General features: G+C 44.0%; 1 protein-coding gene across 4 annotated transcripts in view; it reads right to left on the bottom strand.

Moving 5' to 3' along the window:
- LOC138249738 (beta-arrestin-1) overlaps positions 1–17,903 on the bottom strand; it is a 702,383-nt gene that overhangs the window by 37,988 nt on the left and 646,492 nt on the right. The gene's annotated exons all lie outside the window — the stretch shown is intronic.

Below are 17,903 nucleotides of genomic sequence, written 5' to 3'. Positions count from 1 at the left end.
AACCAATTTATAGACAAAATACACAACAAAGGTTAAACAATCTTAAGTATAGTATCCCTGAATAGGAGATTTGGGGCCTGATCTATAGCTTAGCAGATTGAGTGCAGTCTGTCATAGCTGCGGAGGACATTACATGTGCCACTCTGATGGACCACCACCTGCCACATTTATAGATCGCCACCAGCCCTGCATTGATCTTTATACCTTGATCGGAACTGCTGTAATGGTGGTTCCTGTCAAGTTGTGAAAAAGTTTGGCAGACTGCCACTGTCTGATTTGAGGTCATTCACTATATTTTAGTAAAGTGTTTTTTTTTCAAAAACAGACTCATGAAGTGGGTGTTTGTTACTGAAAAGCATATGAATTATGACCCCCACAATCAGGGAGCTCATTCCCTGGGTGTTCAGGTGATGGCTTGTCTTTTTGTGTCCAACCTACAAGGCTTATCTGGATGTGAAGAACAGAAAAAAAAAGATATCAGACTGTTCTCCCTAAATAGGGCAGATGGTGTTAAGCGCTTCCTCCGATGGCCTCAAATATGTCAGGCCATCAGAGGAAGCTTTCCATCGACTGAGCAACCAGGGGCACTGTTAATGGAAAGCTGGCTATCCTCCGAACCCTAAATGGACTGGGGAGCACTTTGTTTTGTGGACAAAGTACTGTAATTCACTTGTGATGGAGTACCCTGCCCTCCAAACTCTGAAATTGGGCTGCTAGGAAGGAATATCCAGTATCATCTTTTTCACTCACCTCCCTCTGTCCTCCTATTTCATTTCTCTTAAAAGTCTTCTAAGATGGCCACCAGCATTGCTCCACACTGAGTTACCCATCTATTACTTTTCTGTTTCTGTTTTTTTCAAAGGAGGCTTCCCCTCAAGATAACCTCCATAGACTATCCTTTCTCTATGAAACCTTCCTCATTGTTTCGAGGATACAGGAATTCAAAAAGGACATTGGGCAACTTGCTGGTCCATCTGCTTTGTTTAATTTTACTTTTTCTGTTATTAGAGTCGTATTTCTCTTTTTCTACTTATTTTCCCGTTAGTATCCTCTACACATGTGAGTATAGCATGGTGTTTCTCACCTTACATGTCCTTTCATTGTGTTACTCAATTCTCTAGTAATTCTTTTCTTTTGCTTATCGTACTCTTGAGCTCTCCATACTGTTTTAGTTCTAATGTGTATGGATCCCTCAATTTAATAGGATTGAGGCTCCATTAACTGTGTAGTTTATGTACCATTATTACCTTTACATATTGACCAGGAATATAATTAATGTACTTGTGTATTTCACATGTATATACCATTTATTAATATTTGTATTATACTAATGTTTCTTCTTATCTTTTGAACCAGGGACCACTGTTGTTTTCATTTTATATATATATATATATATATATATATATACTTTTTTACCCAGGTCCCTTACGATTTCAGGGTTATCACTGTGTTTCTTTGATGATTATTCAGTATCGTAAGCAGACAATATATGTCAAAATCATTTAGTTATCTGATGTACTACTGCCAGACAATATATACAAAGCCATTGGAGTTTGACAATATTTACATTATTCATATTTGTAGTTGATACAAATCAGGTTATTGTCAAAGAGTTTTATCTGCCAAGAGAATAATAATGGACAGTCTCCCTCCATCAGAAAATTGTTATTCACTTAACACAAAGTAAATGATGCATATTCAGTTAAAAGCAAGGCATAATGGTTCATCAACACTGAGGGCCTGATTATGAGTTTGGCAGACAGGAGTAACCATCGCCAAACTACCGACAAGGCGGTTGCCACTGTGCTGGCCACCTCCCCGCCAGCCCCATTAAGACTTCCCGCTGGGCTGACCGATGGAAACCAAGGTTTCTGACAATCAGCCCAGCAGGAAAATGGCAGTAACATTGTCACTGACTCAATTACGAGCAGGCGACAATGCTGGTGGCTGCAGGCGCTGCAGACAGTGCACATTACGAGGGTGACAGTGCACATTACGAGGGTGCTGGGCATGGGGAGGGCAATGGGCAGTGTAGGGGCCCCCCTGTGGCCCCCTGCACCTGTTCTCCACCAGCCTTTTCATGGTGGTAAACCATCATGAAAAGGCTGGTGGAGAAGCAGGTTGTAATCAGTAGGGCAACGCTGATTTCAGCGGCACCCTGGCTGATCCCAACCTGCAGCACCGTCTGCCTGTTGGGATCTGCCTGCCAACCTCGTAATGTAGCGGTCAGACTGCCACAACAATGGCAGTCCGACAGCCACCGCAAGTGTGGCGATGAGAGGACTGCCATATTCGTAATTAGCCCTGAATGTCTTAAACAAGGGGAAGCGGCCTTAGTCACGACTCCCTGACAACAAAGTCGTGGACAACGACGACTTCCTTGTTTGGTGCCTTAACCACACATGTGCTGAACCACGCACATGTGTGGTTAAGGCACAGAAGAAGGGAGTCGGCTGAGGAGGACAACGTGATCAGGTAAATGGGGCTGTTTTAGGTGTGGGGGTCAGGGTATTTTTTGTTGTAGGGGTGGGGTGGGGGCTGGGGTATTTTTAGTTTTATGGGGTGGGGGTTGGGGTGGTTTACGTTTAGGGGTGGGTAGGAGGGGTCGGGGTATTTTTAGTTTTAGGGGAGGTTTAGGTTTAGGGGCGGGAGAGGTGGGGTTGGGGTATTTTTAGTTTTAGGAGCGGGGTGGGGGTCAGGGTATTTTTTGTTTTAGGGGTGGGGGATCGGGGTGGTTTAGGGGTGGGGGTCAGGCATTTTTAGTTTTAGGAGGTGGGGTGGGGGTGGTTTTAGGTTTTAGGGGTGGGGGTTGCGGTCATTTTAGGGGTGGGGTTGGGGTGGTTTTAGGTTTTAGGGGTGGGGTGGGGGTTGCGGTCATTTTAGGGGCGGGGTGGGGGTTGGGGTAGTTTTAGGTTTTAGGGGTGGGGGTAATTTTAGGGGTGGGGGTTGTGGGGGTTTTAGGGGTGGGGGTGTGGGGTCAGGGTAATTTTAGGGGCAGGGGTGGGGTTTGGGGTGGTTTTTAGGTTTTAAGGGTGGGGGGTCGGGGTTAATTTTAGGGGTGGGGGTGGGGTTTGGGGTGGTTTTAGGTTTTAGGGGTGGGGTGGGGTAATTTTAGGGGTGGGTTGGGGGGTTGCGGTGGTTTTAGTGGTGGGGGTGTGGGGTCAGGGTAATTTTAGGGGCGGGGGTGGGGTTTGGGGCGGTTTTAGGTTTTAGGGGTGGTGGGGGGTCGGGGTAATTTTAGGGGCAGGGGTGGGGATTGGGGTGGTTTTAGGGGCGGGGTTAGGGTAGTTTAAGTTTTAGGGGTAGGGGTGGGGGTCAGGGGTAATTTTAGGGGCGGGTGTGGGGTTGGGGCAGTTTTAGGGGTTGGGGTAATTTTAGGGGTGGGTGGGAGGTTGGGGTGGTTTTAGGGCTGGGGGTGAGGGGTTTGAGTGGTTTTAGGTTTTAGGGGTGGGGGGCTGGGGTAATTTTAGGGGCGGTGGGGGGTTGGGGTAGTTTAGGTTTTAGGGGCGGGGTGGGGTGGCAGTGATTTTAGGGGCAGGGTGGGGGGTTGGGGTAGTTTTAGGGGCAGGGGTTGGGGATTGTTGTGGTTTTAAGTTTTAGGGGTGGGGTGGGGTGGGGGGAATCGTGGTAATTTTTAGGGGCGGGGGTGAGGGCCCAGGGGGGACGCATGCTGGAACCATGCATGCCGTTCACTAATGCCTTTACCAGGAATGCCTTTACAATGAAAAATCGTTGTTCCGACCGCGTTGTTCAGGCATGCGTTGTTCCAGCACGCGTTGTTCCGACATACATTCTTAAACAAGAGATCTTAAGGTTTTGATGGGGTTTGTTTATCTGGGTTTGGTTAGGTGTTTTTAATTAGATGCGTGTTAAATTTGTGAAATTGTTTTTTGACATCATTCTGAAGTTGGTATCACCTTCTTAATGTTAGCAAAAGTTTACAATACATTGTTTTCCAAAACAGTAGCTTAACCATGGTTCTACAAACTAAGGAGACTCTGGATGAAACCTTGCAAAACCCAATCTTTGCTGAACAGTTCTTTTGCAACAACGTTTCACTAAAAAGCAAAGAATTGGAAAGGTGTGAAGTCACAAAACGTACGTGGTGAAAATATAATTTTGATCCCCCATAATATTCATACATAATGGTGACAATTATAATGTTTTTTGTACTGTGAAAGAGTTACAAACTACTCCAAGTGAATGAATAGCAGAAAGGACAGTCATTCAACGACTCTCCTCCAAGGTTCTAGATAACCCAATATGTTCCAGAAAACGTTATTTAACATAGTTAGCAATTCGGACATCTGACACTAACTGGACATAAGGAAACACATTTGATCCAGATGATCACTTTTCTGAGGTCCTCGACAGTATTGGAGGTAAGTGCCCATCCTCTCTGATAACAGCCTAATGTATCATGGCAGAGCCCAATAAAATTGAACAAAAAAATCCTAATTGTGACTATGACAGATGTGGAGGTTCCATGTCCTTCCAGATGATAGACTGCTTTGACGATGGCACAGGCCTGCTTGAATTGACCCCTGCAACCACCTTGTTTCATGCTATTCTCATGGTATTGTGTTGCACAAGCACACTTGTGGGTTCTGCTTGGGTCCTCACAGTGGTGCTTTGGTACAGGAGCTGCTGAAATAGCTAAATAGTGAACCATTCTATGGATAGTAACAGATAGCAGAATGGGGCATGATCACTACTTGCTTGGTTGCAGAACACTAAGTTTTGCTATAAGGCTGGTGGCCCCACTTGGACAAAGAGGAGGTGCGAAGGCCACACCAGTAGGATTACAATGACAGCTGAAGTCCTTGCAAGAATTCACAGTGTCTGCCAAGGGAGTAGCTCCTACACCACTGACACATACTAGCCCTCCTCTGTCCTGCACAATGATAACATTCTGTCTACACCCACAAGTCCTTCTCTGAATTTGAGAACCTCATATGTATATACTATGGAGCATACGACAGGGCTACAGATCCTGCCTTCATTACATAGGAATGGCTGCCAACACCTTTCATCCTCTCCTCACTTCCTTCCATCTAGCAATAGAGCCTCCGGAGCTCAAAATGGTTTCTCCCCCCGTGTGTTTCAGCTGCGACAGACACAGGGATGAAGATAATGTAATGCAAACGTATGAGCGGACGGGGCGCTACAGCCAGAGCTGCCGACTTTGAAACTGGGGGACCAGGTTCCAGCCTCGGCGTCGGCTCAACAATCCGTGATTCTGGGCAAATCACTTAATCTCCCCGTGCATAAAAAAACTTTAATCTGACCACGTGTAATGTAACTGGTGCTCATGTAAAGCGCTCCAATACACTTGGGCCAAGTTTGCGCTCAATATAAAACAGCAAAAAAAAACATATACAGCCAGGGTTATATTAGTAGTAGAATGTGTAGGAAGGACTTGTTTCTGATTTCTAGATATTCTGCTAATTCTCTCTGGTTTCAAAGTAATATGCCATTGAAAACTGTATTTATTAACTTGACTGTTGAGCTGTAATCTCCAAAGAAGTAGTGCCTTTATAAACATTTTAAAGTGTGGGCTCTGCGCGTTTCCTGTTGCTCTGGTCTCATTGTTCAGGCTTGTGTTCCTTGCACCTTCTATGTACTATAGACCTCACTTGGACACAGTCTTTTAACGCAGACCATAGACTTCGGCTAGACATTGAGCGGGTGGCTGCCTCTTTTCTAATCCTCCTAGGCCCCATCTGTTTATGCTGTGTCCATTGCTTCTTTTTTCAAGCATGATGGAGGGATAGTTATTTATAGAACCAGCCAGCAAAGAAGGAAGAATGTTTTGAACTGCAATTTTGGGTAAATACATTCAAGTGTTTACCATCTTTTTACAAGGCGAGCCTTGCATGATCCTTGGTACTTCTGTTCTAGGAAGGCACCAGAGTAAACGTTTCTACTGAGCATGTTTGAATTGGTTTCTATGAATGACTCATTTATTTTAGAGCAGCACATTCGATCTACAGTAATGTCATTTCCCTTTTCTTAAATCCACCTACCACTAATGAGCAGATGAAGCTTTCTCTAAAGCTGAGGAATTCACTAGAGCACCAGAATTTAAAGACAGCCACAGTCTGTTTAAGTAGCCTCTGTCTGGGTCTACATTTTAACTTTATGCAAATTCATCTTATGCGGATACCATAAAATAAAAAATTGAACCATCCCTCTTGAACTTTTTTGGACAGGCAAGATCTGAAATTATAAAATTACCTGCGGCCTAACGAAAGTCAGAAATATTGCATTATGCTGATTTAATATAATATTTTCCTTTGCATACCACTTCTATTTGCTATTAAATATTTGACAAAGAAAATATCTTTTGGCCTGGTAATTTGGTGTGCAGCATAAAAGATACTGGATGTGGCACCCAAAGAGGAAAGATCTGCAACAATGACCTGTGGAAAATATATTTTTTATGACAGCTGTGAAAAAGACATCTTTTGGATGATTTCACCTTGTTTTGCTGGCATTAGGATTCCGTGGAATATGAAACTGGCATCCAGTACCATAGTGAATGCCCTCTATCCATAGAAAATAATGTCAGATTGGCTACGCCCACTTAGGCCCATATTTATACTTTTTTAGCGCCCCATTTGCGCCGCTTTTTGACGCAAAAACGGTGCAAATTTACAAAATACAATTGTATTTTTTAAGTTTGTGCCGTTTTTGCGTAAAAAAATGACGCAAATGCGGCGCGAAAAAAGTATAAATATGGGCCTTAATTTTTCCACACGGCCATGTCAGGTTAACACACAAAGGACACCAGAAGCTCAAGCTAATTGCCACATGTGGGTTGCAAAGTACATATACACCACCCGCCAGTGGCGTAGCGTGGGGGGTGCAGGGGGGGCCGGCCGTACCGGGCGCAACATCTTGGAAGAGACTAAATCCACGGGTTAGGGGGCGCAAATTACTTGCCTTGCCCCGGGTTAGGGGGCGCAAATTACTTGCCTTGCCCCGGGTGCTGACAACCCACGCTACGCCACTGCCACCCGCAAATGTAGCATCCATCCAGGATCACCACTGTGGCCTTGATGGCTGCAGTTTCAAACAAAGATGTAACACATGGCAGAGTAAAGTGATCTGACATGTTGGAAAACCTACATTTATACATTAGATAAGTCAATCCTAAGGGTGTCGTGAAGCCCACTCGACTGGTGGCCTAATGTATACAAATGAACAAACTAACATTAGATCATGTATGCTCCTACAGGTACCACTTGCAAAATTCTGTTTTCCCTGGATTTGTACATTTAGCTTTTACCTATGGAGAGACTGGTTGTAAGGAAACACTGAAAGAAGTGTTGAAAGTAGATGAACTAGAGTTTGATGACTATTTTTCTTTTTAGAACAAATCAAACTAAGTACAAGGCACTCGCAGTAATAATTTGATTCTGATGGCCTTCTGCTGAAAGTGATTAAGCAAGGATGAGGCATGAAAAGCTTTCCTGCAAGTAAAATAAAATGATATATCTGAGAGCTGAAAGGCTAGGACAAAATAATTATTAGGCACTTATGTGGGGAAAAGTGATATTCAGGAGTGGTTTGGTTTTGGATGTGTGTATGCATGAAGGGGCCTTCGGTGCTGCCGCAGGGACACAAAATGCTGAATAAAAACTTCGGGCCTGATTACAACTTTGGAGGAGGTGTTAATCCGTCCCAAAAGTGACGGATATACCACCCGCCGTATTACGAGTCCATTATATCCTATGGAACTCGTAATACGGCGGGTGGTATATCCGTCACATTTGGGACGGATTAACACCTCCTCCAAAGTTGTAATCAGGCCCTTCATCTTGTGTGGCAGAACCAGGAAACCAGTTAGCAGTGGACTTAACTGGACCCTTTAGGAGACATGGTTGGAGAGACACCTGGACCCTAGAGGGTATTCCTTAAGATATGGGAGCTGTATCTTAGAGTGGTTTTACGTTGTTAGGGTGTGGTCTAATTTGCCCCATTATATTGCTGTAGTGCTCTGTACAGCTGGTTGCTGAGCTATGATACATTTATCCTTCATGAGACTAGTGAGTATGTTTGGATCTCCTAGTATGTTGATGTTGTCATGTTCTTCATTGACTAAAGGCACCATTGTGAGTTGTTGGTCACTCGAGAAGTTAGATGAATATCCCTACAAATGGAAGGCGGTGGCGCGGACTGGCAGTGGACGTGCTCAGCAACCATGCAGCTGGTATGCCTAAGGTGCACCCAAGGCAAGACCATCTGTGCTCGTCCGCGTCTGTTCCACATCCACTGCCAACCATGTTACCCATGGTGGGCCATCTCCTCTGACTCTGTGCAGTTATTATTGCCACAGGCACTTCTGGCCATCGGGCCCCTAAAAACTGCACTGAGTGATTGTTCCGGAGCTTTTGCTAGAAAATATGCTCACTTGTACCTTCGTCCTATGAGTGCATCAAGTTGATGGAGGAGGGAAGCAGGGCTGGTTATTCTGAAAATCAGGGTAACTCACATTTTACCTCAGCAGCTTTAATTAATGCACATTCATCGCAGACATGCATTTTACATTCCCAATATTCTCTGGAAATTATGGTCTGACATTATTTTGACTGAACCTTGGATGATCATTCTCTCCTGATGTAGTGATAGCAGTTCCTTTGTGATACTCTTTTGTGCATCTGGGCAACATGATAGGTGGAAGGGTTGCTATTGCTTTTGAACAAGCCTTTCAAGGAACTACAATACAATTAAAGGAACTCTTGGGGGTGGAAGCTTTAAACCTTTGCCTGTCTCCTCATAGGCTATTAGCTAGAACACTGATTTATCGCCCGCTGGCGACACTGCAGAGTTCATTAAATCTCTGATGAGGCCCTGGCCCATTTAACCAGTCAGTGTGTCAATTTTACTCTGTTGGGGGATTTCAACACACGACTTGACAATTCCTCTGACAGTGTCACGGGGGCTCTGTTAGATAAGATGGCCTCTCTTAATTTGACCCAAGTTGTTGCCGCCCCCCAAGTCACCAAGAATGGCAGACCGTCAGCCTTATGTTAGCTAGGTTCCCTATCGCAGTGGAGGACCAAGGTCGCTTGGTCAGACCTTTCTTTTACTACATTTCAGTGGCAGAATAGGACACCTAGTACCTGGATCTTCCAGGCCTGGATTAAAATCAGGTACAACTAACTTACTCCACTTCTTTCCAATACACTTCCACAAGTGGTGGCATACCTGGTGGCATCAAACAGGATGAGGAGACAGTGGATGATTAGGCACAATTTGCCTCTGATACTCTAGCCCTAACGCAGACTTTGAAAGATCGCAAATGCAGTCCCTCAGCCCTGTGGTTTTCTCAAATCATAGCTGTCGAAAAAAGAGCCTGTGGAAAGAAAGAGGAGTAGATGCTACTCACCAGAAGGTGAAGCTTTCTATAAAACAGCCTTGAAAAATGTTCACCCCAAAATTAAAAGCACCAAGGCATCTTATATTGAATCTAAAACCAACACAGCTGTGAACAACCGTCATGAGATCTTCAAAATCTCCAAAAGTTCTTGGCACCGCAAGCTCGTAACAGCAGGTTCCTTCCCACTCAGGAGCACTGTGATATGTTATCTTTTTTTCAAGGAGAAAATTACAAAACTTCTGAATAACCTACTTGAGGGAACTTTGACACACTCCTGTGAGAGGCTACAAGTCATTGTGGGTGCTCCTAGGCACTCCCTTCTATCTCAATTTAAACCTAACTCTCTGGAGCAGTTCAAATTGGCGATTGCCAATTGCTAATCAGGGTCACTGGTCAATCGATGTCCTACATTGGTTCTGGACATGGCTGTGAAGGTACTTAACCCATTCTTGACCTTGGTCCTTAACATCTCCCTGTCTTCAGCCATGGTGCCAACTCTATGGAAGCAGGCACAAGTGTATTTTTTTGCTGTAAGATTGCACTGCTGACCCTACTGTCTTACTCAATTTGATACAAATATTGCTACTCCTGGCAGAATCCAAAATGCTTGAGAAGCTGATAAATAATTACCTACCTGACTATATCTAGCAACATAGACTTTCACATTCTAGCCAATCAGGTTTGTTTCCCAGACATAGCACGGGTACAGCAGTATTGGAAGTGTCTGACCACATCAAATTGATACTTGACAAAGATAATAATATGGCCTGATTTTGCATGAACAGCAGCATTTGATACTGTCTCACACTCTATTTTCCTGGAACACCTGGTAGATATTGGGGTACGAGGCCAGGCCCTTAGTTGGATTAATTATTTTTTGGACAACAGAAGGCAGTCAATTTGGCTGGCACCTTTCTCCTCAACCATCAGATCCCTCACTGCCAAGATGCTACAGGGCCTTTCTCTCAGTTCCACTTTATTTAGTATTTGCATAGCCCCACTGCCATCCTTGGTTGAGTTGTTTGACTTTAAGGTAGTGTTCTACACAGGCGATACCAGCTGCTTCTCTCTTGTCAGAAGGGGATGGTGGCTACACCAGATGTCTTTAAAGCATGGATATGAGTGATCTTTGAGTTGATGTGCATTAGCCACCTGAAATACGTATAAGACTATAATCTTCCTGTTCTGGTCTTTCCTTGCAAACTGTTGGGAGAGCTGTTGGTCGGAGACATCACCATCTCCACCTTAGCCTGCACTAGAGTCAATAAACTAGGGGTCAAGATTGACACCCTGCTTCCTATCCAACCCTAGGTGTCTTCAGTAGTGGGCTCATAATTTGTGCTGCTGCAAGTCCTCAAAATGTTTCTCTTTCTTCTTCCTTTTCACTCCTGTAGGACAGTAGTTCATTTATCTATCACCTCAAGACTAGACTATGTCAATGTTCTGTACCTATGTCTTCCGGTGTTTTTGATTAGACTTATGCAAGTCATAAAGAATTGGGAAGGATGTCTGATCTTTAAACTTCCTCCTTGGCATATTTCTGTGTCTTCTTACCTCAAGTCCTTGCTTTGGCTACTGATTAGCGAGAATTCTTCCCAAGCCTCTAGTTTTGTCCCATAGGTACTCTTCTCATTGGGCCCCCAATATCTCTTGGTTAGTGTAAAAATGGGAGTATTCACTGAAGGTGATAAAACCCACCTTAAACAATAATCATAATCCATGTCAGGGTGAACCACTAAAATCACTAAATAAGTCTGTGCTTAAACATTTGGTAGCTGGCACAAATCCATCAGGCTTAACTTAGAGGTGATGTGTAAAGTAGTTATGCAGCACTCAACCAGTAATAAAGTGAAAACACAACATAAGAAAAGTTCCAAAACAATTTACTAAATAAAAAATAGCAAACAACAAAAATCCAATAAGTAGACCTGGAAATATGAATTTTCAAATTTTTAATAAAAAAAAGCACCAAAAAGCACAAAACAGCAATAGCGGTACCTGGTCATGCTAGACTGGGTGAAGGTCAAAAGTTAAGGCTGACTCCAATGGAGCGCCGGTCTGATATAGGGAGCAGGTATGTCCAAGTGGAAAATGTCCCTTCTGACTTACAAACTTTTATGAAGAAAAAGTGCTTATTGATGAGTTGTCAGTGTGACAAGCTGAAAGCTGGATCCAAAGTGGGTCTTGAAAATGGCAGGTTGCTGAAGAGCAGGATCCCTGTGTGGTCACTGAAGAAGGTGAGAAAGGTCCGAGTGGGTGAAGTCCAAAGTCTGTGACCAGGAATGCCTCGATGTCGACAGGTTTCTGCTCGGCATCCGTCTCAATGAAGCACTCAACTTTAAGCCTTAACAAAATTTCTAGATCTCACATCTACTTTAGAAGAAACCAACAAGATGAGGCTAACCAGCGACTCAAAATCAACAGCTGTGGCTTCGACGGCAGCCCTTGTCTTCAGCGGTCCTCCAGGCAGAAAGTTGGCAATAGGTAGGTAAGGCCCACTTCTTGCAGCTTGGGAACAAGAACAGGAGGAGTACACTCTAACACAAGCTAAGGGTCCAGGAGCTTTGAGGCCCCATTTGGGGCTTAGGACTCACTCCTACAGAGACCAGCATCACGGTCCAAGGCAGGTCCAGTTGGTCCTGGTCAGCTGGCCAATTGCAGGGAAAGGGTCTCTGGAAGACTTTTGTGTCCCTGTAGTTCAATCTGGTGGTCAGACAACTTACCTTAGGTGCTATTTCTGGAGTCCTGGGATAAAAATAAGTAGACCCAGTCCTCCTTCATGTACTTCAGACAGCAGGGCAGTCCTTCTTCTGATTCTTCGTAGGACCAGGAGTATTCTGGGGAGAGGTGTGAGGTTCCCTTTTATGTCCAGTGTCAGCCATGGTCGGGGGGGAGCCTTTGCCTACTCCCTAAACCAGTTCTGTTCAGTTCCTCTACCCACACTAGGTTTGGTGGTACCAGCTTGATAAAAAAGACAAAGAGAAGGCAGGCTAAGGTGTGAACGTCATTTGCCAGTGACAAAGCAGTCACTTTGGAAGATAAGGAAGGGGATGGACACAGTACCTCAAACCATCCTGTCAAGAGATGAGTCCCCATCCTGACTCTTTATACCCTTTGTCTACTGTCTGGGAGCAATACACATCTCACAACTACGCTGCCAGGCTGCAATGGCCGGCCCGGAGACATGTTTTACAGGCCTACTTTTGTAGGTGGTACTATGTGTGCTGCAGCCCACTTCTTCTGTAGTACCTGTAACAAAATAGGTTATTGGTTGACTGGGATGGAAACCCACTCTGGCAACAATCACAATACTTGTCAGGGTGAACCACAAAAGTCACAAAATTAACCTGTGCTTAAACCTCTGGTAGACTGGCAAACAAATGCACTCAGGCTAAACTTAGCAACAATGTGTACATTGTTTATGCAGCACACAAACAATCGTAAAGTGAAAGCAGAAAACAAGAAAAAGAGCATCCCGATTTAGAAAAATAGAGTGAATTTAAATATTTAAAATGAGACCAGAATGACAAGAATACAAGCAATAAAACTAGAGATAACCAATTTCAAAACTTTCAGGTAAGTATTGTGCCTAAAAGCTCTAAGCATCACTTGGGATAATCCAGCTGTGCTAGACCAGCGGAAATTCACAAGTTCAGGCTGACCGCGATGGACCATGGGCCAAATACAGGGACCAGGTTAGTCCCTCTGAAATAGTTACCTTCTCAAAGTCCTGCACAAAGAGTTCTGCTTGAGGTATTGAAGGCCACATGGGGCAGGGAAAGTGTCACAGATGGTCATCTCTGTAGCACGAACAGCAGGCCAGACTGCGCAGGATGTCATCACTTTAGCTTTAAGAGTCGGTCGGACATCAAGGTCGGGCACTGCTTGAAGTGGGGTGTTGTTGCTGTAGCGTGAAGTGCAGATCTTGTAATGCTGGAAGTCCATGGCAGTCGCTGTAGCAGTTCAGTTTACCAGAGCTTCGTGCTGGCACTTGGTCCAGATGGCAGAGTATTGGCACGAAAATGCTAATTTGCAATTATCCCAAAATCTTCAGGATCAAACCTTTTTTCACAGAAGGAGCTCAACTGATGCCAGCCAAGGGTCCAGGACCTGGGGAGGCTGAACTTGGAGATCAAAACCTCACTCTATCAGAGGCCAGCAAGGCTCAGTCGGGTCCAGTTGTAGGTCCAAGGAGGTCCAGTGCATCAGGTCAGAATGGGCAGTTGCAGGGAGGCCTCTAGAGCTTGTTTTTTCCCTGAGGATCAGACAGGTCAGTCAATTTACCCTTGGAGTTTCTCAAGTTTGTCTGGGATGAAGGGAGCAGGTCCAGTTTCCTTCTCAGAAAGCAAGGTAGTCTTCAAGTAGTAGGGCAGTCCTCTAGTAGCAGCAGGGCAGTCTTCAGGTGGCAGGACAGATCTTCTGTAATGTCCATATATCTAGGCATGTAAACATTGCTGAGGAGATCCAATATTTATGCCTAGTACCAGCCTTTGCATGAGGGTAGAACACCCTGCCCTACCCTGCATCTGGCTCTGGAAAATTCATCCCTTCCCCTGTCAAGGCTCCAAACTGTCTTGGGTGACAAGAGCCTGGCTTCAGGGTACTTTGTGTGTGCTGGTGGCAAGCCCTTTGAAGTATAAGTGGGACAGGATGCTGCTCCTCCACCAGTCATCCTTGTAGGATGGTCCATGCTTCCCACTTCTAATCCCCTTTGTGCCAATGTATGGGAGGAATACACAAGCCCCAACAGTAGAACCATTCACAGTCATGTGGCCCAGGATACTGACAGAAGGCACAACATTCTAAAAGTGGCATCTTCAGAATTGTGACTTCAAATCCGACTTTACCATTACAGAGGGTTTTAAATTACAATTCAATTGAATCTAAGCAGTACATCTCTATCTTCTCCCAATCCAAAGTGATCACTCATTAAATGTAATGGGTAACCCAGTGACAGCAAACGGGAGAGATAGGCCTTCTTGCAGCAGTGAGAAAAGCCTTTAGGAGTTTTTCACTGCTAGGACATGTAAAACTTAAACACTCATCTCCCACTTCCTAAGTACAACGCCCATGCCCTATGAGCCTTTACGGCCTACCTTAGGGGGGAATTATATTTATCGAAAAGGCAGGTTTAGGTCTTAAAATATTATATTTTGCTAGGTTGAAACTGAAGTTTAATACTGTACTACAAGATGTGGTGGCAGACCACTACAGTGGGTAGCAAAATGATTGCTGCAAACTCGCTAGTAGCATTTAATTTACAAGCCCTGGGTACATGTAGTGCCACTTTAATAAGGGCGTAGAAGTAAATTAAATGTGCCAATTAGGTTTACGTCAATTGTACCATGGTTTAGAGATAGCAGAGTCCCATGAGCCAACAAACAAAATTAATCAAAGGAAGGGAGTGAAGGCAAAATGTTTGGAGTGACCCTGCAGAAAGGGCCAGGTTCAAAAGTACCATATACTGGGGGCTTAAAAGTAAATTGAATGTGCTAATTAGGTATATGCCAATTTTATCATTTTCAAAAGGGACCGCACCCAAGCAATTTACCACTGATTAATAGGAGTAAACTGTACAAAGTCCCATGGCCAACAATGACAGGTTCCGAAAAGAAGGTAAAATACTGGGGGAATGCCACAGGAAAAATGGTAATTACCAACAGATAGGTTACACCATCACTTTCCTTCAAGAGTTCTTCTTACCATCAAGGCATCGCTTGCAGTAGTGCTGAAAGTCAGACAGGTAAGGATCTCCTATTTGGTCACACATGCCTGGACCAGCTCACAGTTGAGCTTTGCACCCTTAGTTCTAAATCTCTATTAGAGAAGAAGTTGAAAACTTGGTTATCGGCCTCTGCCTGGGATGATGATGACTTTTACTTCTGCTATTCTTCAGAGCCCTGACGCTCTTAGGAGAAGTGGCACGCTTTATTGAGCAGCTCATTCGTTCATTCATGATCGTAATCATTCATTCATTCTATGGTCAACCAAAATACTAATTAAAATTATTTAAATAAAAAGAAGTGGGAGCTATGGGAGAGATGAGGAGGGGCTTTTCCAGCATCCACAAACAGTGATATAAGGCACCAGAGCTCCCTGCACAAAATGCTGGTGTGAGCTTACTTCACTGACGTTAAAGGATACTGCAAGCTCACCAAAATGGACAATAACAACCCCTGGAAATCCCTTGTAGGCTATTACTTCCTGCTTTTTCTCACAGGAGAATTCAGAATCCTGAAAAAAAGATTAAAGGTCTAATTTTGAGTTTAGGAAAATACCCCACCACAAACATGGCAGAGTAACATGTCCATCAAACTGGCATTTTGCATGCCAGAGACAAGCGAATCATCACGTTTCTACCAGGTGGAGGCTCTGCAGGGGGAGGCCTTACATCAATGGCACAGCAAACATCAAGCCAACAGTCTAGGTACTTCAGATCATCCGCTAAATTTAGGATGAAAGTTGTGATGTAGTTAATTTCCTGTTTGTGACCTCCAGGAAAAGACAGGGGTGAGACCAGAAAAAATAAAAATGATCCTCACCCAGGGGGAAAACTCCCAGAGTGTCAAGGTCATTAATTTTTTGTGTTTTTCAAATACAAACTAGGACTTTAGCAGTTTGTTTTCAAAAAATAAGTCGACTACATGAAACATGACAGCTGCTCAGCCTACCTTCAATATATTCAGAGCCTCTACCATGGCAGCAGCTTGACTGAAGGCACAAAGATCCCTGTCGTGCAGGAGGAGATCACCAAGGCCCTGGTTTACATATTGGTGGATGACGGATATCCTGTCCTCTGAAATCTAAATCCCATTCACTCCTATGTGATTTTGATTTCGGCGGACGGGATAACCATCACCATTGTGACGGAGTAACCCATCTGCCAATATCTAAATCAGGCCCCTAAATATTGTGAGCAGTAATCTGCCATAGGGATAAAGGTGTTCACCTCCACACTATTGGCAGATAGGGGACCATCCACTATAACTATAAATAACTCATATGTTTCAAGGTAAAAACATTTTACCTTTGTGACACATGCTTATCTGACATCGTTGCAGGTCAGATTCAAATGGCGCCTCTGTCCAACTCCACGGTTGACTTTAATTGTCCTCTAACTTCTCTGGATCCTTTAATTTTATATTAGTCATTTATGTGCAATTTTGCTTAGTAAATGTGGCCTGGTTTTTGTAAACTGATTTAAAGAATTCAATTCTATTGTGTTCTTGTCTTTAATGTTGTTTGTTACTGCTCAAACCTTTTTCTCAGGGGAAAAGCCTGCTGCTTGTGCCATAGCTAACAGTGGTTTGGCAGAGTTTTTTCAGTGAACTGTGTTGTAACCTAGCAAGATAGCGCTTTATTAATTTGGTGGGTTCACTCCATCCAAAAGTAAAAATTCATAGTCTGAAATGTACCGCTCCCAAAACTGTGTGTTGTTATTTGATAGTTTTTGTGTAGCACAATGCACCAGGTTGGTAGTAAGCAGCTATAGCAGCAAACATAGCCAGCAAGCTATCTCCTTGTAACAGGGATGAAAAAGGCTTCCTGTCTGTAATTTCAAAACAGACAATTCTAAGCATATATATTTGGAGAAAACACCTGGATAAGCAGAAAAAGAGTGGCTGGTGGTTAAACATAATATATGTCCCACAACCCTTTTGACCAGATGCTAAGGGAAAAGGCTAAGTCAAAGACTCCATCAAGTGCTCTTTTCTTCACCAGTAGCAGCACCCATCAGGGTCAAAGGTTTACCTCAACCACATGTGCTAAGTGGGAGCAAACATTAATAAGTATAACTGCATTCCATTTACAAGATAAATTCTTAGGTTCAAGCAAGGATACTTTCAAAGAGAATATATTCAACTAAAACACCTTAACATTTGGAAGGACAAACTAGGATAAAACACAAAAAAGTGTTCCTAACTATGTTATACCAAGGACAAAGAAAATCTTCAACCTAATGAAAGTTTATGGTTAACATCTAAGGTGAAGGTTCAAGATAAAAGTGACAACATTGGAGCTTCACTTGGAGCTGTCTACAAACAAGTCTACATCTCGAAGGGATGTGGCTGACCTAAGGTAGGAGGTAGGGATTGTGATAAAAAAAGCAAGTTTTGTGTTTGTCTTTCTTGTGGCACAAAATAATTCCAGCAAGGGCCAACTGTAAGCACTGTCACAGGGGAGCGCTATGAATCACGCCACAAATGGCAGGAACTCCCAGGGGCACAGTTTGAAGCCCTTGAATTGTTCTAGTCAGGGATGTCTGCCTTAGGGTTTCCAATGTTCAATGCAAGGACATCTGATTGCTGCACTGGTTTTCTCTGGTAGGCACTATCATCTGGCAGATGAGGTTTTTTCGCTTAGTTCACCTGTTGTTTTTTCAAAGGTGAAGCCAGTAAATATTCAAAGAGGCCGTACAGGCGGTCAACTTGTTATGCAACAGCTCCATCTGGGGTAATGTTGATGAGAATGCCTAGAAGAGCCTGGCTCTCCTGTACAGAGCCCTGAGATGCTCTGC

The sequence above is a fragment of the Pleurodeles waltl genome, chromosome 8, assembly GCF_031143425.1.
Source record: "Pleurodeles waltl isolate 20211129_DDA chromosome 8, aPleWal1.hap1.20221129, whole genome shotgun sequence".
Taxonomy (NCBI): Eukaryota; Metazoa; Chordata; class Amphibia; order Caudata; family Salamandridae; genus Pleurodeles; species Pleurodeles waltl.
This window is presented reverse-complemented; position numbering and strand designations above follow the sequence as displayed.